Below are 20,389 nucleotides of genomic sequence, written 5' to 3' on the forward strand. Positions count from 1 at the left end.
TTTAAAGGATTTTTAAAAATTTTTATTTTTATGATAGTCACAGAGAGAGAGAGAGAGAGAGAGGCAGAGACATAGGCAGAGGGAGAAGCAGGCTCCATGCACCGGGAGCCCGACGTGGGATTCGATCCCGGGTCTCCAGGATCGCGCCCTGGGCCAAAGGCAGGTGCCAAACCGCTGCGCCACCCAGGGATCCCTTAAAGGATTTTATTTGTTCATGAGAGATAGAGACAGAGAGAGGTAGAGACATAGGAAGAGGGAGAAGCAGGCTCCATGCAGGGAGCCTGATGTGGGACTTAATCCCAGGACCCTGGGTTCAAGACCTGAGCCCAAAGACATTTGCTTAACTACTGAGCCCCCCAGGCATCCCTAGTTCTTGGTTTGATTCTTTCTTAGAGATTCCAGTTCTCTGCTGAAATTCACCATTATTTTACCCATTTTCGATCTTGTTCTCTATTTTATTTTACGAATCGACAATAGTTAATTTGAAGTATGTCTGGTCACTTCAATCTGGATAATAAATATATTAATCTGTTTCCAACATCAGTTTTTTTTCTGATTATTTGTTGTATTTTCCTGCTTCTGTTCTGCCTATTAAGTTTCTTTTTCTATCTTTTTGATTACTATTTTATTATTGATTTCTTATTTTACTATATGTGATTGTGAATATAACCTGAGAAAAAATTTTTGAAATCATTGATTTGTCAAAGGGTGCTTGATGGGCTCGGGTGGTATATAACACATGAGTCTTGATCTGGGAGTTGTGGATTTCAGGCCCCACGTTGAGTGGAGAAATTACTTAACTAAATGAAACAAACAAACAAGAAATCATTGGCTTGTCACTCTCTCCTGGTAGTTCTGAAAGATTTGGCCCTATATATCTTTTTGTTTTCCCCTCCCACACCTATTAAGTTTTAATTTTATGTCAGACATCGCACATAAAGTAAGTATAGATGTGCCAGATGATATCCACCCCCAGAACAGGGTTCTGTTTTTATCAGCAAGGCAGTTAGAATGTGGAGAGAGCTGAGCCAGGGCTGGGCAGCAGTTTTCAAAATATTCTCTGTGCTAAATAAATAAATAAATAAATAAATATATTCTCTGTTCCTGTTCTTTTTTTTTTTTTTAAGATTTTATTTATTTATTCATGAGAGACAGAGAGAGAGAGAGAGGCAGAGACATAGGCAGAGGTAGAAGCAGGCTTTCTCTGGGGAGCCTGATGCAGGACTTGATCCCAGGACCCTGGGATCACACCCTGAGCTGAAGGCAGATGCTCTACCCCTGAGCCACCCAGGTGTCCTTCTGTGCCTCTTCTTTATCAGTTTTCCTCAAGTCTGGCCTTCTGTGACTCTGATTGAGAACTTGACAGCCTTCTGGACATATACCACATCTTTTTAGGAAGCACTCAAACTTCACAGGGTGCCATAAATTAACTTTAAATAGACTATATCTGTTTCTACCTGCCAATTCTTAATTAGTGATGGACACAGAACAAGACTAGCGAATTCTATCAGTGTAAGCCCATTGCTGCACTTTCTTCATGATAAATGATTTTCCTTGTCAGAAGCAATGTTGTACAGAATAAAATGGGTAAATGAGGCTTTTAAAATTCATAGATATGGTGAGTTTTAGAAGACAAGCCATATAAAATATACGTATCTGTTGGGATCCCTGGGTGGCTCAGCAGTTTGGCGCCTGCCTTTGGCCCAGGATGTGATCCTGGAGTCCCGGGATCGAGTCCCACATCGGGCTCCGGGCACGGAGCCTGCTTCTCCCTCTGCCTGTGTCTCTGCCTCTCTCTCTCTCTGTATCTCATGAATAAATAAATAAAAGCTTTAAAAAATATGTATCTGTTGACTCTGTGTCCACAAGGCTGTAATCAAACTCACTGTTACTTCTTGAGAATGGTCCGTATCAAAGGTAAATCATCAAATTTCTGAACAAACCAATCAGTAGTAGTTCTGGTAAATATCCCATTATGATCACTGGGTAACTTTTAAGAGGGTGAAAACAGGTAGTTGTCGTCCTACAAGCCTGCAGCCCAGCATCAATCAGGCTGTGTTGGATCAGGTTAAGTTAATGTATCTCCACTCTATCTGCTGATAAGAAAATTAGAAACCTGTTATTTTTTTTAAATTTTTATTTGTTTATGATAGTCACACACACACACACACACACAGAGGCAGAGACAGAAACAGGCTCCTTGCACCGGGAGGCCGACGTGGGATTTGATCCCGGGTCTCCAGGATCACGCCCTGGGCCAAAGGCAGGCGCTAAACCACTGTGCCACCCAGGGATCCCTAGAAACCTGTTCTTGAAGAAGATATCTTTGTTCATAACTTCTAAGGCTTACCATACACAATGCCCATCATTTAAGCAGAAATTTAATAGTCAGGTTAGAAAGTCTGCTATTTAGAAAGAATAGCAGACTTTATTATTGGATGTTAGTTATAACTAGTCTTTATTCCAAACAAAACCTGCCTAAGGTATGGTCTTAATACTCATGAGTTTAGCTGAAGAGATCAAATTAATTTGTATTCAAGACCTCTGAAATTCAGAAATCTCTAATGTGTCGATATTCTGGATTATATAAAATTTTCAAAGACTTGGGATGTCTTTCAATAAGATTTTTGAATTTGTCTTCTAGTATGTAACTCCATCGTGCATATTCAATCGCAGTATAAGCTACTAAATTGGATAGTTAAGACATAGTAATCCAATAAACAATACAAATGATATTTTTATCCAATAGTTATCCTGGGATCATGATAGCCTAGAAGGGATGGATACTTCATCAGAGGTCGGAGAGGCGGTAAAAATAGAGTGGTTGCCATCTAGACTGAGGGACAGAAGTTAGACTTAAATTCTGGACCCACTGCTCCCTGGATATATGACCACGGTAGCATTAATTCATTTTTCTGTGCCTTACTTTACTTTTCTATGAAATGAAGATTAATAATAATAATTATTATTTTTAAGATTAATGATCATAAACACAAAGTAGACTTGTTTTGAAGATTAGAGGAGTCAATACACACAACACAAAATTTTGGGAAATTCTTGGTGTATAATATGTGCTATGTAAGCACCGAATTGCCTATTAATATAATTTTCTATTAAAACAACAATGCCGGGGCACTGGGGTGGCTCAGTCTGTTAAGTGTCTGCCTTTAGCTCAGGTCATGTTCTCGGTGTGCTGGGATGGAGCCCCTTGGCGGGCTCCCTGCTCCGTAGAGAATCTGCTTCTCCCTATCCCTCTGCTCTACCCCTCTGCTCCTGTATGTGCTCTCTCTGTCTCAAATAAATAAATAAAATCCTTAAACAAACAAACAAACAAACAAACACCCTTCCCCCAAAAAAACCCAAAAACAATGCCAACAAATCATCCATTAGGTAAAAATAGAAATCTCAGGACAATGAAGTCAGCTTGCTATATATTCTTACTGGCTGAAAGTTGAACAAAATCTACCAAAAGAGTCTTCCATTTAGAGTAGATTGGCAAATGGCTCCTCTGAAGATATCCATGTCAAATCCCTGGAACCTGTGAGTGTTCGTGACCTGAAGTAGTAAAACAGGTGGTCAAAATAAGGACCCTAAGTAGAGGAGCATATGCCCAGTCATCCAAGCGGGCCCTAAACGAAGTTCACATGGATCCTTAGAAAAGCGAGACAGATTTTGTTTTTGTTTTTTAAAGATTTTATTTACTTATTCATGAGAGACACAGAGAGGGGTGGGGGGCAGAGGCACAGGCAGAGGGAGATGTAGGCTCCATGCAGGGAGCCCCATGTAGGACTTGATTCCAGGTCTTCAGGATCAGGCCATGGGCCTAAGGTGGCGCTAAACTGCTGAGCCAACTGGGCTGCCCCACAAGACCGGTTTTGAGAGAGACATATACACAGAAGAAGAGGCAATGGGAAGATGGAGGAGGGGCATTGCAGCCACAGAGCAAGGACACCTGGGGCCACCAGAGGCTTGAGGAGGTAAGTCTTCTGCCCTGGAGCCTCCAGAGGGAGTGGGGCTCTGCCAATGCCTTGATTTGGGACTTCTGGCCTTGAGAGCTGTGAGAGAAGACATTTCTATTGTTTTCAGCCACCAAATTTGTGATAGTTTGTTATGACAGCTGCAGGAAGCATGGTTTATTGGGCTGTGTTTTAGCCAACATGGAATACAAAGAAAGAGCTCTGGAATAGGAATAGGGGGTTTGAGATCCCAAAGCTAAATAACTAATACTTTTTTAGATTTTAATTTTTTTTTTTTTTAATTTTTTTATTTATTTATGATAGGCACACAGTGAGAGAGAGAGAGAGAGAGAGAGAGAGAGAGAGGCAGAGACACAGGCAGAGGGAGAAGCAGGCTCCATGCACCGGGAGCCTGACGTGGGATTTGATCCTGGGTCTCCAGGATCGCGCCCTGGGCCAAAGGCAGGCGCTAAACCGCTGCGCCACCCAGGGATCCCTAGATTTTAATTTTTAAGCAATCTCTATACCCAACATGGGACTTGAACCCACGACCCCAAAATCAAGAGTCACATGCTCCACTGACCGAGCCAGCCAGGCACCCCAGGTGGTCTTTGATTGGCAGTTCAGTGACAAAACCTTCTCCCAATTCCCCCAGTGCACCTTCTTTAGAGGAACCAAGATGGGAGGTGGGAAGTCTTTTCATTAAAATGGCCAGTCAATTTATCAATTTATCAAGATTAACTACATGTACAATTGGCATTTTGTTATGGGTTTCCCAAATACATGCGTGGAAGGATACAACTTTAATAAGTACATACCCACTGACTCAATTACTTCTCAAAACAACACAACAAAACAATTCATGAAAGTTGATGGTAATCCATCACCTCAGCTGGTCACCTGGCAAAATTCCTCTTTTGTCTCCATACGTCCCAGGTGTGCTGAAAGAGATTTTCTTTGGGCTTGATTCATTTTTCTGTTGCTTATTTAATTTTTTGCCTGGTAATGAATGAGATGAGCACCCTGAAGATCTTACGTGTTCCTTCCTTGGGAAGAGAGACTGTGTATTGGGGGAAGATTTTAAATCAGATTGGTATAACTACCTTTAATGTTGAAGCATGGGGCTCTGTTTCAAGGTCCATCCCACTTTGAAATAATTTTCATCCCAGTGAAGGCTCTGACTTTTCATTCGGGCTCAGCTAAATGTTGAAACCGATCATCTTTTGAGGGCAAGCCTTGTTAAGAGAAACAAAACAAGCACATCTTTCATATAAATCTCTGTAGGTCTAAGAAAACTGTGTAGTTAGTCTCTCAGATCGATTAGTCTTGGGGGGGGCAATACAACTAACGGAAGAAAGAGGTATGAAGGGTGGGTCTATCTACTTGAAAATCTGAACATTTAAATATCAAGATAATTTATCACGATTACTGTGGTGGAAGGCATGGGCTAAATGTCAAGGCTTACTGAAGTTCCAAGAGAAGCAATGAGAAGCCTACACCAGATCTCCAGGCCACAGTCTGAAAGGGTTGAGATCTTGTTAGGTAGTCTGGGACAGCCAGGGCCGACAAGATGTTACCCCCACAAATATGGGACCTGCTAACCTCACCCGCAGCTACTGATTCCTTAGGTCAGTAGTCTTGAGTTGCTTGGAGAAATGCATCTATAGATGGAGGAAAGTTTGTGTCAGTACCATGGGCCTCAGTCCAAGGTAAATTCTAGGGCACCTCGGTGGCTTAGTCCGGTAAGCATCTGCCTTCCTTTAGGCTCATGATCCTGGGTTCCTGGAATGGAGCCCTGCATCGGACTCTCGGCTCAGCAGGGAGCCTGCTTCTTCCTCTCCTTCTGCTGCTTCCCCTGCTTATGCTGTCAAATGAATAACTAAAATCTTTAAAAAATATAAAAACAATTCTAGACAAATTCTCTGTAGTTCATTTTGCTGATTATTATTTGCTACCTAGAGTTTATTTACTACTAGACTAGGATTTATCTGAGAAGGCATACCATGCTCAGAGCCTGGTATAGAGTTATTTTCAGGGAGGTTTCCTTAAATCAATGACACCATGGAAGAATAGATGCCTGAATCCATGGAAAAAAAAATAGATGGTTTAAATCAAGTTTAATCCAGGAGCGCTGGGTGGCTCAGTCAGTTAAGCGTCTGCCTTCAGCTCAGGTCATAGAGGATCCCCTGTGTTGTGCTCTCTGTTCAGTGGAGAGCCTGATTCTCCCTCTCCATCTTCCTCTGCTGCTCCCCCTGCTTGTGCTCTCTCTGTGTCAAATAAATAAAATCTTGAAAAAAAAAAAAAAAGAGAATCCTAGGAATTTCAGATGTTAAAATAGCCTGAAGCTGTATGTCTTCTGAAATTATCAGAAATACAAAATAGGGACACCTGGGTGGCTCAGCGGTTGAGCATCTGCTTTTGGCTCAGGTCATGATCCCGGAATTCTGGGATCAAGTCTCACATTGGGCTTCCTGCATGGAGCCTGCTTCACCCTCTGCCTATGTCTCTGCCTTTCTCTGTGTGTCTCTCATGAATAAATAAATAAAATATTTTTTTAAAAAAGAAAAATACAAAATAATTTGGTAAATAAATAAGTCGATCTTCAATGACATAAACATTGAGTTTTTAAAAGATGCATAAACAAGAAACAACTTGGAAACACACATAATATACAACTTCTAGAAATAAAGATAATTTTTAAAAAAGATTTTATTTATTTATTTAGAGCACAAGGGGGATGAGCAGAGGGGGAGAGAGAGAGAATCTCAAACAGGCTCCATGCCCAGTGCAGAGCCCATGTGGGGCTCAATCTCATGACCCCAAGATCATAACCTGAGTAGAAATCAAGAGTTAGATGCTTAACTGACTGAGCCACCCAGGCACCCCTCAAATTTTATTATTGGCGAAGTGTGCTATTTGTTATTTTCCTTGAAACAACAGGCTTTGTTGATCTTCAAGAAAATATTCACCAAATACTCAGGTCTGAACAACCACAGTTGGTCTATCTGTTACTCTTTTGAGTAAAAATGGTATTCTATGAAAAAAAGGAGCTAGTCTTATGACTCAAACAATAGCAAAGTTGGGACTTTTGGCTGGTTCAGTCAGTAAAGCATGTGACTCTTGATCTCTGGGTGGTGAGTTTCAGTCCCACGTTGGGGCTACAGTATACTCAATTAAAAAAAGGATTTTGGGGATCCCTGGGTGGCTCAGTGGCTAAGCGCCTGCCTTCCACCCAGGGTGTGATTCTGGAGTCCTGGGATGAAATCCCATGTCGGGCTCCCTGAATGGAACCTGCTTCTCCCTCTGTCTGTGTCTCTGCCTCTCTTTCTCTTGGTGTCTCTCATGAATAAATAAATAAATAAAATCTTTAAAAAAATTTAAAAAAGGATTTACAAATATTATTTATTTATTTATTTATTTATTTATTTATTTATTTATTCATGAGAGACACACACAGAGAGAGAGAGGCAGAGATATAGGCAGAGGGAGAGCAGGTTCCCCACAAGGAGCCCGATGGTGGGACTCGATTCCGGATCCTGGGATCATGCCCTGAGCCAAAGGCAGACACTCAAACCGCTGAGCCACTCAGGTGTCCCAAGGATTTTTTTAAATAGCAAAGTTAATTTTCTTTGAGTAGATGGCATATTTTGCTATGCAGCAGGTAGACTTTATGCATACCTCCTCGAAAGTTTTCGGTGTATATGTATGTATTGTACACGGGTTGCATTCAGGGGGTGATATTTAATAAGACTGATAATGTGTATTTTGCTTCATCCAGGACTTCAGTGAAACTGACTTGTTTTGTTTTGTAAGTGCACAGTGGTGAAGAATACAAGGAATGGCCTTGTTTATTTGCACCACTGCCTTGATTTGAGCTATGGTACCAGCAGTACAAATGCCCACAATAGTTGCTCAGGATAAACCAGAAGATTCAAAATAGTTACTTTAGCATTGCCTGTTGCCAAGCATGTCTATAAGAGCAGATAAGATGTCCTTTAATAATTAGCCTTGGCTATATATTTTCCTTAAGGCAAAAGTTCTCCAGATACTGACTTGGTCTTCACGTTTGAAGCAAAATCTCTATTTTAGCAAGTTATCATAGTGTTGTAAAATGGCAGCGTGTGATAAAGAATTTGACTCTTTTTTGTAAGACTTTATTTTGAAGTAATCTCTACACCCAATGTGGGATTGGATTTACAATCCCAAGATCAGCAGGCGCATATCCCACTGGCTGAGCCAGCCAAGTGCCACTTGATCCCCCTTCCATTTTTTTGATGTCTGACTGCGGACACCTTCTTCCTCTTCCGCTGCTCAACTGGGCAAGCTTGTTTGCCTGTGAGAGTTCAAAGCACAGGAGCCCCTTCCTGTGAGTGGGAATCCTCACCCCAGCCACTCACTAATGACATGAAACCTTCAAGTCAGTCTTCCTTCTCTGCTCTCTCATGCTATTTTTAGACCTGCTTGGGAATCACCCTGCTCTCTCCAAGATTCTTGATATGTGAGTGATAAATAAAGCTTTCATAGTCTCTTTGGGGTATATGTGGGTGGGGGGAGTGTGGTGGGGATCATCACTCTTAATATTTGGACAAAATTTCAAGTGGGGATCCATCTCATTTCTGTGTGATTTCCACAACATGATGGCTTTATTTCTTTGAGCTGAATTTATACCCTGCAGAAATGCAGCAGTGTCAGCTCTTCTAGGCGTTAGTAATTTTCTAGCTATTCTTTGGTGAGCTTTGCCACAATATGCAATATAATTACTTCTCTTGTGAGATGCTTCTGTGGCCTTTTAGTACTGTTTGAAAAGTTCTAAGGAAGGATTTTTGGCTTTAAAGAACTCATCAGGGATGTCTGGGTGGCCCAGCGGTTGAGTGTCTGTCTTCAGCTTGGGGTGTGATCCTGGGTTCCAGGATCAAGTTCCGCATGGGGCTCCCAGGAGGGAGCCTGTTTCTCCCTCTGCCTGTGTTCCCCCCCCCCCCCCGTGTCTTTCATGAATAAATGAATAAAATCTTTTTAAAAACGCTCATCATGTCTACATTAATATATAGTCAATTTTTCTTTAAACTCTAAATTATTGTTCTCAAAAATGATTCCAGAACACAACTGGTACCATACTTAAAATGTACTCTTTATTTTTATTTTTTATTTTTTTAAAAGATTTTATTTATTTATTCATAGAGACAGAGAGACACAGGCAGAGACACAGGCTGAGGGAGAAGCAGGCATCATACAGAGAGCCTCACGTGGGACTCCATCCAGGGTCTCCAGGATCACGCCCTGGGCTGCAGGCGGCGCTAAACCGCTGTGCCCCCCCCCCCCCCCCCCCCCGGGGCTGCTCTAAAATGTACTCTTTAACAAGACAAGAGAAAGTAATCCTCCCTGTATTTCCATTTTTTGGGGGTGTTTCAGTGGCAACTTATTCCACATATATAAATGCCTCCTCTCCTTTTATTTAACAGTTGGTAGACGGGGACAGTTCAGTAAAAGTAACAGATGCTTTTCCAATAATGTCCTGCTTTGGGTTTCATAAGAATTGGGTAGGAAATTTCACTACATTTTAGAAAAGTTCTTCACCTCTCTTAGACTATTTAATAATTTTTCCCCTCCCCCCTTTCCCTCCCTAATACATTTTTAATATAGCTAAATATATGTGAAATTTGCCATTTTAACCATTTAATGTACAGTTCAGAGGCATTAAGCATGTTCACAGTGTTGTGCAACTATCACCATCATCTGTCTCTGGAACTTTTTCAGGTTCCCCAACTAAAATTCTGTACCCATTAAACACTAATTACCCATGCCCCACTCCCAACCAATGCTTGGCAACTACCGTTCTACTCTTAGACTACTTTTTTTTTTTTTGGTTAGACTACTTTCTGACTTACTTTCTTTTTCATGTAATGAAAGACAGGGTCCATTGTTAACTATGCGACTGCCTCTATGTATGCAGGCTTTCTTACATGTATGTGACTGAATTTAGTACAAGAAAAGTAAGAGAAAATGGGATCAGAGAAAGAAAGGAGATTAGCTGGATAGGGATTTTCATACTGGGCCTACTATCCACAGGCCTCAGCAGCCCTGCCATGGATCCGGCCGGTTCTTTCGCATCAAGAAGTTGATCTTGTGAGCTATTTCCATGTTGTAGATACGCTGGCAGGTTTCATAGCTTTCTTTTTGTCTTCTGCGACAAGGCTTTTCATAGTACCATCATCGCTTAATGTCCTCGATGAGCCCATCCGTGGTGAGGATTCTGTTTAGGGTCCTGTATGCACCTTCCACGTTCTCTTCCTGTACCATCACAGTCCTGGCAATGAACTTCAGATGTTTTGCCATGACCTTGGAATTAAATCTTCACTTCACAGGGCCCTATGCCGTCAGCAACCAGCAGCCGGGAAGGTGGCCTGTATTTCCATTTTTAAAAAAAAATTGTGATGTAATTGATAACATCGTGGTTCTGTTTTTTATTCATAGATTTGCTGTTTATCTATGGTAGCTTCCTTCCTTCTGTGAGTCAGAGTACTCTGATATGTCAGATTCGTCTCTTGTGTCAGTATGATGAGTGCTGAGAGTTTATAGTGCAAAGGATTTGGATTAGAGTTTGAGAAATAATTTCCTGGACAATGAGCTATTTTTGAAAATTGGATTTTCCTTTCTTACTGCAGTAACAATGAATATGGCAATTAGTCATATTTTACAGTGAATCTTTTTCACACTTCGACCCCATTTTTTCCTCACGCCCCTGCTCCAGGGGGATTAGCCTATATAGACCTATTTGCAGAGTGAGGATATAGCTCCATTAGGAGTAGAACCCTAGGCATGAGGGGTACCTGAGTGGCTCAAAGCACCTGCCTTCGGCTCAGGTCGTGATCCCAGAGTCCTGGGATTGAGTTCCCACATTGGGCTCCCTGCAGGAAGCCTGCTTCTCCCTCTGCCTATGTCTCTGCCTCTCTCTCTGTGTCTCTCGTGAATAAATAGATAAAATCTTAAAAAAAGAATAGAACCCTAGGCATGAATCCAAAGTCTGTATGTAACTCACTGACTTCCAAGTCACTGGTTTTGCCTCTAGGAACTAAAGTTATTTTACAAGAATTCAGCTTCTTTATGAGTTCTATACTGGCTAGATTATGAAATCCTCCCAACTCCAACTCAGAATATCTGAAGAAATGAATGGGACTAGGGTCTGGGAGATGCTGGGGCATCTAAGTATGAGAAAGCATGAACACAAAAGATGAAGAGAGAGAGAAAGAGACAGATAGAGAGAGTCTGAGAGAGGAGGGTCACAGAGTATGGTGAGAAGAGCCAAAGCAAGTACAAGTAGATCCATGGTCTCCACTCCTCAGGGAAGAGCCTCTGTTATAATGAGTTGTCAACAGAATTAAAACAAAGTGGGAAAGCTATTTCTTGTGTTCACACTGAAATGGGAAGTATGATTGTGGTAGAGAAAGATTTTGAGAATGGAAACTACACAGCAGTCAAAAGACAGAACTTTACTCAATTCCAGTGCTAAATTCAATAATATATAGTTCCATGTTCCCTTCTGCCAGTCATTCCTGCCAGATCAGGGATAGGTCAAGTTTTGAGAATGGCATACCAATTAGAGACCCAGAAGAAAGTAGGATTCCTTCTCTTAACGAATAGACACACATGTGCTCCAAATTTTCAACTCCCGGACACTGGATCCTTGACCAAGGACAGCTTCACTGGCAGTGAATTTTTAAACTCTGCTGGACTACACCAACTAATGGAAATCTCCTTACCTATGGAGCCCAGATGATGTCTATGGACTGAATTTTGTCATGAACTACTTTCCATCAGCTGTATTGGTGGAAACGAGTTAAACCGGATTGGCATTTTTGACAGCCACTATGCATGGATTGCTTATGGTGGCTGATTAACACCCCCTTCCCCAAAATTTCAGTGCCCATGTGCTACCCCTCAGACTCCATCTGGGAACACACAAATGTAGTCTTCCCCAGGATATTTATTCAGAGATTTGGTGACAAGAGTAATGACCGTGTCTTCTCTTCTCTGGGTCAAAGAGCCCCAGACTAGTTCATGTATCTCTTGCATTTGTACTGTGGCTGGATGTTGAAACTACAGTAAAATGTTGCACAAGGTAGCCTAGCTCTGCATTGTTGTCTGAGGATGTGGATTTGTTCAGCAATGTTTGCAGTGTTAGCGACTTTCTATCATCCTGGCACCAGCATGCACATAATTCTAATTATGTCGGAAATAGATGAGACAACAAGAAATGTGGGGAAACACTCAGAGAGGGGAGGAAGAAATACTAGAAGGAGAGATGGTTTCACAAGAAAACACAGACATGTACAGCTCAGTGGACTTATGATTTGGTGTAGCTTGGTTGGAAAAGAAATTCACAAATAGAGGTAAGGAGAGATTTCTTTACCAGCACAAAAAAACATTGTGCTTTTCGATTATTAGCTAATATTATCTTTGAAGAACAGCATGACAGTAAAATCTGAATAGGTGAATTCAGCAATGTATTTCAGGAAAAAAAAAAAAAACAGAACAGATAATTAGTGCCTGGAAGGTCAATTTGAAGAAATGATCCAAAAAGCAGTGGAGGAAGTGACAGAAATGGAGATGAAGGTTTGAGTGTACAGATTATATGACAAATACAGAGAACAGACTCATGGCTGTCAGGGAGAAGGGGATGGGGCATGGGCGGAATAGAGGAAGGGGAACAAGTGGTCCAGATCTTCAGTTATAAAAAAAGTCATGGAGGTGAAAAGTATAGCATAGGGATTACAGTTAGTAATATTGTAATAATGTTCTATAGTGACAGCTGGGGATGACATTCATCGTGGTGAGCACTGAGTATGGCATAGAGTTGTCAAATCATTGTGTTGTACACCGGAAACTAACTGAATGTCAGTTATAATTCAATAATAAAAATAAAAAAATATATATACAGGGGTGTCTGATTGGCTTAGGTGGTAGAGTATATGACTTTTGATTCTTGACCTCAGGGTTATGAGTCCAAGCTCCATAGTTGGGTGTGGAGCCTAGTTATAAAAATAAATACAGTTATAGTGCAAAGAATGCACATATATCTAATGAAAATTCTTAGAGATTATAGAGAGGGTGGAAGAGGTTGTCCACACCTAACCACTGTGCAGAGAACTTACATGAACACTGAGGCTCCAATAGGAAAAGCAACCAATTCTATCTTGCTCGTTGGCTCTCGTCTCTGGGCGAATCGTTTGCCACCCATGTCACTCACTGGTGAACTAACAATGGTACTCTACATTCCACATGCCTTTCTTTTTAAAATTTAATTTAAATTCACTTAATTAACATATAGCATATTATGAGTTTCAGGGGTAGAGTTCAGTGATTCATCAGTTTTATGTAACACCCAGTGTTCATTACATCCCCTGCCCTCCTTAATGTCTATCACCTAGTTACCCAATCCCACCAGCTTCCTCTCCTCCAGCAACCCTTGGTTTGTTTCCTATAGCTAAGAGTCTCTTATGGTTTGTCTCCCTCTCTGATTTCTTATTATTTTTTTTCCCTCGCTTCCTCTATGATCCTCTGTTTTGTTTCTTAAATTCCACATATAAGAAAAATCATATGATAATTGTCTTTCTGATTGAGTTATTTGACTTAGCAGAATACCTCTAGTTCCATCCATGTCATTGCAAATGGTAAGATTTCATTTTTTTGATGATTAAGTAATATTCCATTGTATATATATAGACCACATCTTTAACCATTCACCTGTTGATGGACATTTGGGCTCCTTCCATAGTTTGGCTATTGTAGACATTGCTGCTGTAAACTTTGGGGTGCAGATGCCCCTTTGGATCACTACATTTATATCTTTGGGGTAGATACCCAGTAGTGCAATTGCTGGGTCATAGGGAAGCTCTATTTTTAACTTTTTGAGGAAACTCCCTACTGTTTTCCAGAGTGGCTGCTCCAGTTTGCATTTCCACTAACAGTGTATGAGGGTTCCCATTTCTCCACATCCTCACTAACATCTGTTGTTTCCTGACTTGTTAAAATTAGCCATTCTGATCGTGTGAGGTGATACCTCATTGTGGTTTTGATTTGTATTTTCCTGATGCCGAGTGATGTTTTGTCATGTGTCTGTTGGCCATTTGTATGTCTTTTGAGAAATGTCTGTTCATGTCCTCTGCCCATTTATTGACTGGATTATTTGTTTGAGTGTTGAGTTTGATATGCTCTTTATAGATTTTGGATACTAGCCTTTTGTCTGGTAAGTCAATTGCGAATACCTTCTTCCATTCTGTAGGTTGTCGGCCATTTCCTTTGCTGTACAAAAGCTTTTTATCTTGATGAAGTCCACATTGTTCATTTTTGCTTTTGTTTTCCTTGCCTTTGGAGATGTGTCTAGCAAGAAGTTGCAGCCAAGGTCACGGGTGGCTGCCTGTGTTCTCCTTTAGGATTTTGATGGACTCCTGTCTCACATTTGGGTCTTTCATCCATTTTGAGTCTGTTTTGTGTATGGTGTAAAGAAATAGTCCAGTTTCATTCTTCTGCATGTACCTGTCCAAATTTTATAACACCATTTGTTGAAGAGACTGTATTTTTTCCATTGGGTGTTCTTTCTTGCCTTGTTAAAGATTAGTTGACCATACAGTTGAGGGTCCATTTCTGGGTTCTCTATTCTCTTCCTTGATCTATGTGTCTGTTTTATGCCAGTACCATACAGTCTTGATACTTAGAGCTTTGTAAGAGAACTTAAAGTCCAGAATTGTGATGCCCCCAGCTTGGTTTTCTTTTTTGACATTCCTCTGGGTATTTGGGGTATTTTCTGTTTCCATACAAATTTTAGGATTCTTTGTTCCAGCCATGTGAAAGATGTTGATGGTACTTTGATAGAGATTGCATTGAATGTGTAGATTGCTCTAGGTAGTATAGACATTTTAACAATATTTGTTCTTCTAATCCGTGAGCATGGAATGTTTTTCCATTTCTTTGTGTCCTCCTTAATTTCTTTCATAAGTGTTCTATAGCTTTCAGAGTATAGATCCTTTACCTCTTTGGTTAGATTTATTCCCAGGTATCTTCTGGTTATTGGTGCAATTGTAGATGGGATCGACCCCTTAATTTGTCTTTCTTCTGTCTCATTGTTAGCGTATAGAAATGTGACTGATTTCTGTGCATTTATTTTATATCCTGCTACTTTGCTGAATTCCTGTATGAGTTCTAGCAATTTTGGGGTGGAGTCTTTTGGATTTTCCACATAGAGTATCCTATCATCTGCAAAGAGTGAGAGTTTGACTTATTCTTTGCCAATTTGGGTTCCTTTTATTTCTTTTTGTTGTCTGATTGCTAAGGCTAGGAAGCAGTGGTGCATGTGGACATCCCTGTTGTGTTCCTGACCTTAAGGGAAAAGCTCTCAGTTTTTCCCCATTGATAATAATATTCATTGTGGGCTTTACATTTATGGATTTTATGATATTGAAGTATGTTCCCTCTATCCCTACACTGTGGAGGGTTTTAATCAAGAAAGGCTGAAATGTTTTTTCTGCATCAATTGAGAGGATTATATGGTTCCTGTCCTTTCTTTTATTAATGTAGTGTATCACACTGATTGATTTGTGGATGTTAAACTACCCTTTGCAGCCCAGGTATAAATCCTACGTGGTCGTGGTGAAGAATCCTTTTAATGTACTGTTGGACCCTATTGGTCAGTATCTTGGTGAGAATTTTTGCATCCATGTTCATCAGGGATATTGGTCTGTAATTATCCTTTTTGTGGGGTCTTTGGTTTTGGGATCAAGGTAATCCTGGCCTCATAGAATGAATTTGGAAGTTTTCCTTCCATTTCTATTTTTTGAAATATCTTCAGAAGAATAGGTATTAATTCTTCTTCAAATGCTTAGTATTATTCCCTTGGGAAATAATCTAGTCCTGGACTCTTGTTTGTTGGGAGATTTTTGATGACTGCTTCAATTTCCTTGCTGGTTATGAGTCTGCTCTGCTTTTCTATTTTTCCTGTTTCAGTTTTGTTAGTTTATATGTTTCTAGGAATGCATCCATTTCTTCCAGATTGCCTAATTTATTGGTATATAGTTGTGCATAGTATGTTCTTGTAATTTTTTTTGTATTTCTTTGATGTTGGTTGTAATCTCTCTTTTTTTCATTTATGATTTTATTTATTTGGGTCCTTTCTCTTTTGTTTTTGATAAGTTTGACTAGGGTTTATTGATCTTATTAATTCTCTCAGAGAACCAGCTCCTAGTTTCATTGATCTGTTTTACTGTTCTTTTGGTTTTCATTGATTTCTCCTCTAACCTTTATTATTTCTCTTCTCTTTCTTGGTTTAGGTTTTATTTGCTGTTCTTTCTCCAGCTCCTTTAAGTGTAAGGTTAGGTTATCTTTGAGATATTTTTTGTTTCTTGAGAGAAAGGCTTATATTGCTATATAGTTCCCTCTTAGGACCACCATTGCTGCATCCCAAAGGTTCTGAACTATTGTGTTTTAATTTTCATTTGCTTCCATGAATTTTTAAAATCCTTCTCTAAATTCCTGGTTGACCCATTCATTCTTTAGTAGGATGCTCTATAACTTCCAAGTATTTGTTCCTTCCAAAGTTTCTCTTGTGATTTAGTTCCAGTTTGAAAGCATTGTGTTCTGAGAGTATACAGGCAATAATCCCAGTCTTTTGGTTGGTACCAGTTGAGACATAATTTGTGACCCAATATGTGATCTATTCTGGAGAATGCTCCATGTGCACTTGAGAAGAATATGTATTCTGTTGCTTTAGGATGAAATATTCTGAATATATCTGTGAAGCCCATCTGGTCCAGTGTGTTATTCAAAGCCCTTGTTTCTTTGTTGATCTTCTGCTTAGATGATCTGTCCATTGCCATGAGTGGGGTGTTTAAGTCCCCTACTATTATTGTATTATTATCAATGTGTTTCTTCAATTTTGTTATTAATTGGTTTATATAATTGGCTTTTCCCAAGTTAGGGGCATAAATATTTATAATTGTTAGATCTTCTTGTTGGATAGGCCCTTTAATTATGATCTAGTGTCCTTCTTCATTTCTTATTACAGCCTTTGGTTTAAAATCTAGTTTGTCTGATATAAGGATTGCCACCCCAGTTCATTTTGATGTCCACTAGCATGATAAATGGTCCCACCTTTCCACTTTCAATCTGGAGGTGTCTTTGGTCCTAAAATGAATCTCTTGTAGACACATATATCAATGGGTCTTGCTTTTTAAAAAAATCTAATCTGATACCATGTGTCTTTTGATTGGGGGAATTTAGCCCATTTCCATTCAGAGTAACTTTTGAAAGATATGAATTTAGTGTCATTGTATTACCTGTAAAGTCACTGTTTCTGTATACTCTTCTGTTCCTTTCTGGTCTTTGTTCCTTTTGGGCTCTCTTCCCTTAAAGGATCCCCTTTAATATTTCTTGCAGGGCCAGTTTAGTGAGTCAAATTCTTTTAGTTTCTGTTTGTCCTGGAAACTTTTTATCTCTCCTTTTATTCTGAATGACACCTTTGCTGGATAAAATTTTTTTGCCTGTACGTTTTTCTCACTTAGCACCTTGAATATATCATGCCAGTCTTCTCGCCTACCTGGTCTCTGTAGACAGGTCGCTGCCAGCCTTATGTTTCTACTTTTATAGGTAAAGGACCTCTTATCCAGAGCTGCTTTCAGGATTTCTGCTTCATCTCTGAAATTTACAAGTTTCACTTGTTATATGTTGAGGTGTTGACCTATTTTTATTGACTTTGAGGGGGGTTCTCTGTGCCACCTGGACTTGGATGCATGTTTCCTGCCCCAGATTAGGGAAGTTCTCAGCTATAATTTGTTCAAATAAGCATTTTGCTCCCACCTTTCATCTTCCTGTGGAACCCCAATTATTCTAATATTGTTTTGCTTTGTGGTATCATGGATCTCTCAAAATCCTCCCCCGGTGACCCAGTAGTTGTTTATCTCTCTTTTTCTCAGCTTTTTTATTCTCCATAATTTTCTTCTATATCCCAGACTCTCTCTTCTGCCTCATTTATCCTAGTAGTTCGGGCCTCCATTTTTTATTGCAGCTCAGTAATAGCCTTTTTGATTTTGACCTGATTAGATTTTGGTTCTTTCATTTTTCCAGGAAGGGATTATCTAGTGTCTCCATGCTTTTTTCAAGCCAGCTAGTATCTTTGTAATCATTGTTTTGAATCTAGTTCCAACATCATGCTTATATGCCTATTTATTAACTCCCTGGCATGAGTACTGCCTCTTATTCTCCTTTTTGGGGGACTGAGTTCTTCTATCGTGTAATTATATCCAGAAAAGAATAAATTAAAGAGAGGGAAAATACAAAAATGGCAACAATGGCACCAGAAAAATATACACCACACAAATCAGAAGAGAACAGAAACCAAAAGGAAAAGAATAAAAATGAAAATAAAATCAAAGAAGTTGAATAGAAGAGAACAATAAACTAGATCTTGGGTGTATTTTGGTCTGTTTGTTAGAGGAAACTATATCCCCAAATAGGAAAGAAAGAAAAAAAAAATATATATATATATGAAAATGAAGTTGAATACAATGGAAAGTATCCAAAAATGAAAAAAAATGTTAGTGTAAAAATGAAAATTAAAAAGGACTTTAACAAATCATTGATAAAATAAGAAAATAACTGAAAAGGAAAATAATATATTTAATAGAAGGACTAAAGCATAATAAGAAAAAACCACAAATTCTATAGACTTATTTCCCAAAGAGCTGGAATTTTATACACTTTTATGACCGGTAAACTTGGTATTAGCTGGAAGTTCCTGCTGGTCTTCTGGGGTTGGAGCCTGTTGCACTGATTATCAGGTATCTTTGCCCAGGTGGAATTGCACCCTCTACATGCTTTTCAAATAAACTTTAAAGTTGTTAAAAAGCTAGGGCCCATGTGGCTCAGTCAGTTGAGCATTGTACTTCTGCTCAGGTCGTGATCTCAAGGTCGTGGAATCAAGCCCCACCTTGGGCTCTGAGCTCAGCGAGGAGTCTGCTTGTCCCTTTCCCTATGCTTCTTTTCTTGCTTGTGCTCTCTCTCTCTCAAATAAATAAACATAAATTACATAAATAAAGTTGCCATAGGCAAATGGCATTTGAGAAAATTTGGTGATGATCTAAACACAGTTTACAATAAGATGTGTTATACTTAAATAATTTATGTATCAGATAGTTTTCATTTGCAAACAAGACATGGAGATAATCAATGTATTATTATTAGCACATAAAAGAATTGAAGCTAAAGCTGCTGAAGCTGTGTAGTTTGAGAAAAAAAGTAAGATGGGCATTGGGGTGCCTGGCTGGCTTAGTTGGTAGAGCCCTTGACTCTTGATCTCAAGGTTGTGAATTCAAGCCCTGCATTGGGTACAGAGATTACTTAAACATAAAAAAAAGGACAAGCATTAATTAGGACAATGACATCCAGATCCTAGCCAACACTGAAGTTTGGGTTGCTTTTATTGCCATTTTACATATAAGAAAACTGAGGCTGTTTGACAAAGTTAGTCAAGCCATGCTATAAAAATATTGTATATATATTTCAATAAAAAAAATAATTATTGGGCAGCCTGGGTGGCTCAGCGGTTTAGCGCTGCCTTCAGCCCAGGGCGTGATCCTGGAGACCCAGGATCGAATCCCGCGTCAGGCTCCCTGCATGGAGCCTGCTTCTCCCTCTGCCTGTGTCTCTGCCTCTCTCTCTTTCTCTGTCTCTCATGGATAAATAAATAAAGTCTTAAAAAAAAAGAATTATTTATTTGCTTAAGCAATCTCTGTAGCCAACATGGGGCTTGAACTCATGACCTCAATGTCAAGAGTCATAAGCTCTATAGGCTGAGCCAGTCATGCTTCCCTAGATATTTCAGTTTAAATAGTTTCCTTCTAATGATTATAGTATTCCATGCACAATTCAAAATTTTTAATGTAAAAAACAAACATTAATATAAAATTGTTATTATAAAATATTTAAAATTGGTATTAGTGGGGATCCTGGCTGGCTAAGTTGGTAGAGCATGTGACTCTTGATCTTAGGGTTGTGAGTTTGAGCCCCACCTTGGGTATAGAGATTACTTAGAAATAAAATCTTTTAAAAAATAAAAATAAAATTGAGTAACATTAACTGTTGCAGGATTAAGTGCTTGTGGGTCTTGATCGCTCTGCTACAAAGAATGAAGAGATCTACCAGATGAAGAGAAATGGATAGCAACGTTTTTTGAACAATAGCACAAAGCACATGAAGAGGGAGGAGACCCGAGAGGGTTGCCACTGGAGTTGCTAAGTCTAGGGGGTTTTATGGGCTTGTTGGTGAGCTGTTTAAATCTGATTAATGCCTAGATTGGGGCCCCTTGTCCCTGCCGGTATTCTTCTGACTGTTGTTCTTATAACCACACATCCCTGGGAAAGCATTAGGTTATAAATAACAGGAGGTGG

General features: G+C 39.7%; 1 pseudogene; it reads right to left on the bottom strand.

Annotated features, from left to right (window-relative positions):
• Window positions 1–9,983: 9,983 nt before the first annotated feature.
• Window positions 9,984–10,351, bottom strand: LOC144292275 (small ribosomal subunit protein bS21m pseudogene; annotated as a pseudogene).
• Window positions 10,352–20,389: the final 10,038 nt, after the last annotated feature.

This window comes from Canis aureus, chromosome 1 (assembly GCF_053574225.1).
Source record: "Canis aureus isolate CA01 chromosome 1, VMU_Caureus_v.1.0, whole genome shotgun sequence".
In the NCBI taxonomy this organism is placed as follows: Eukaryota; Metazoa; Chordata; class Mammalia; order Carnivora; family Canidae; genus Canis; species Canis aureus.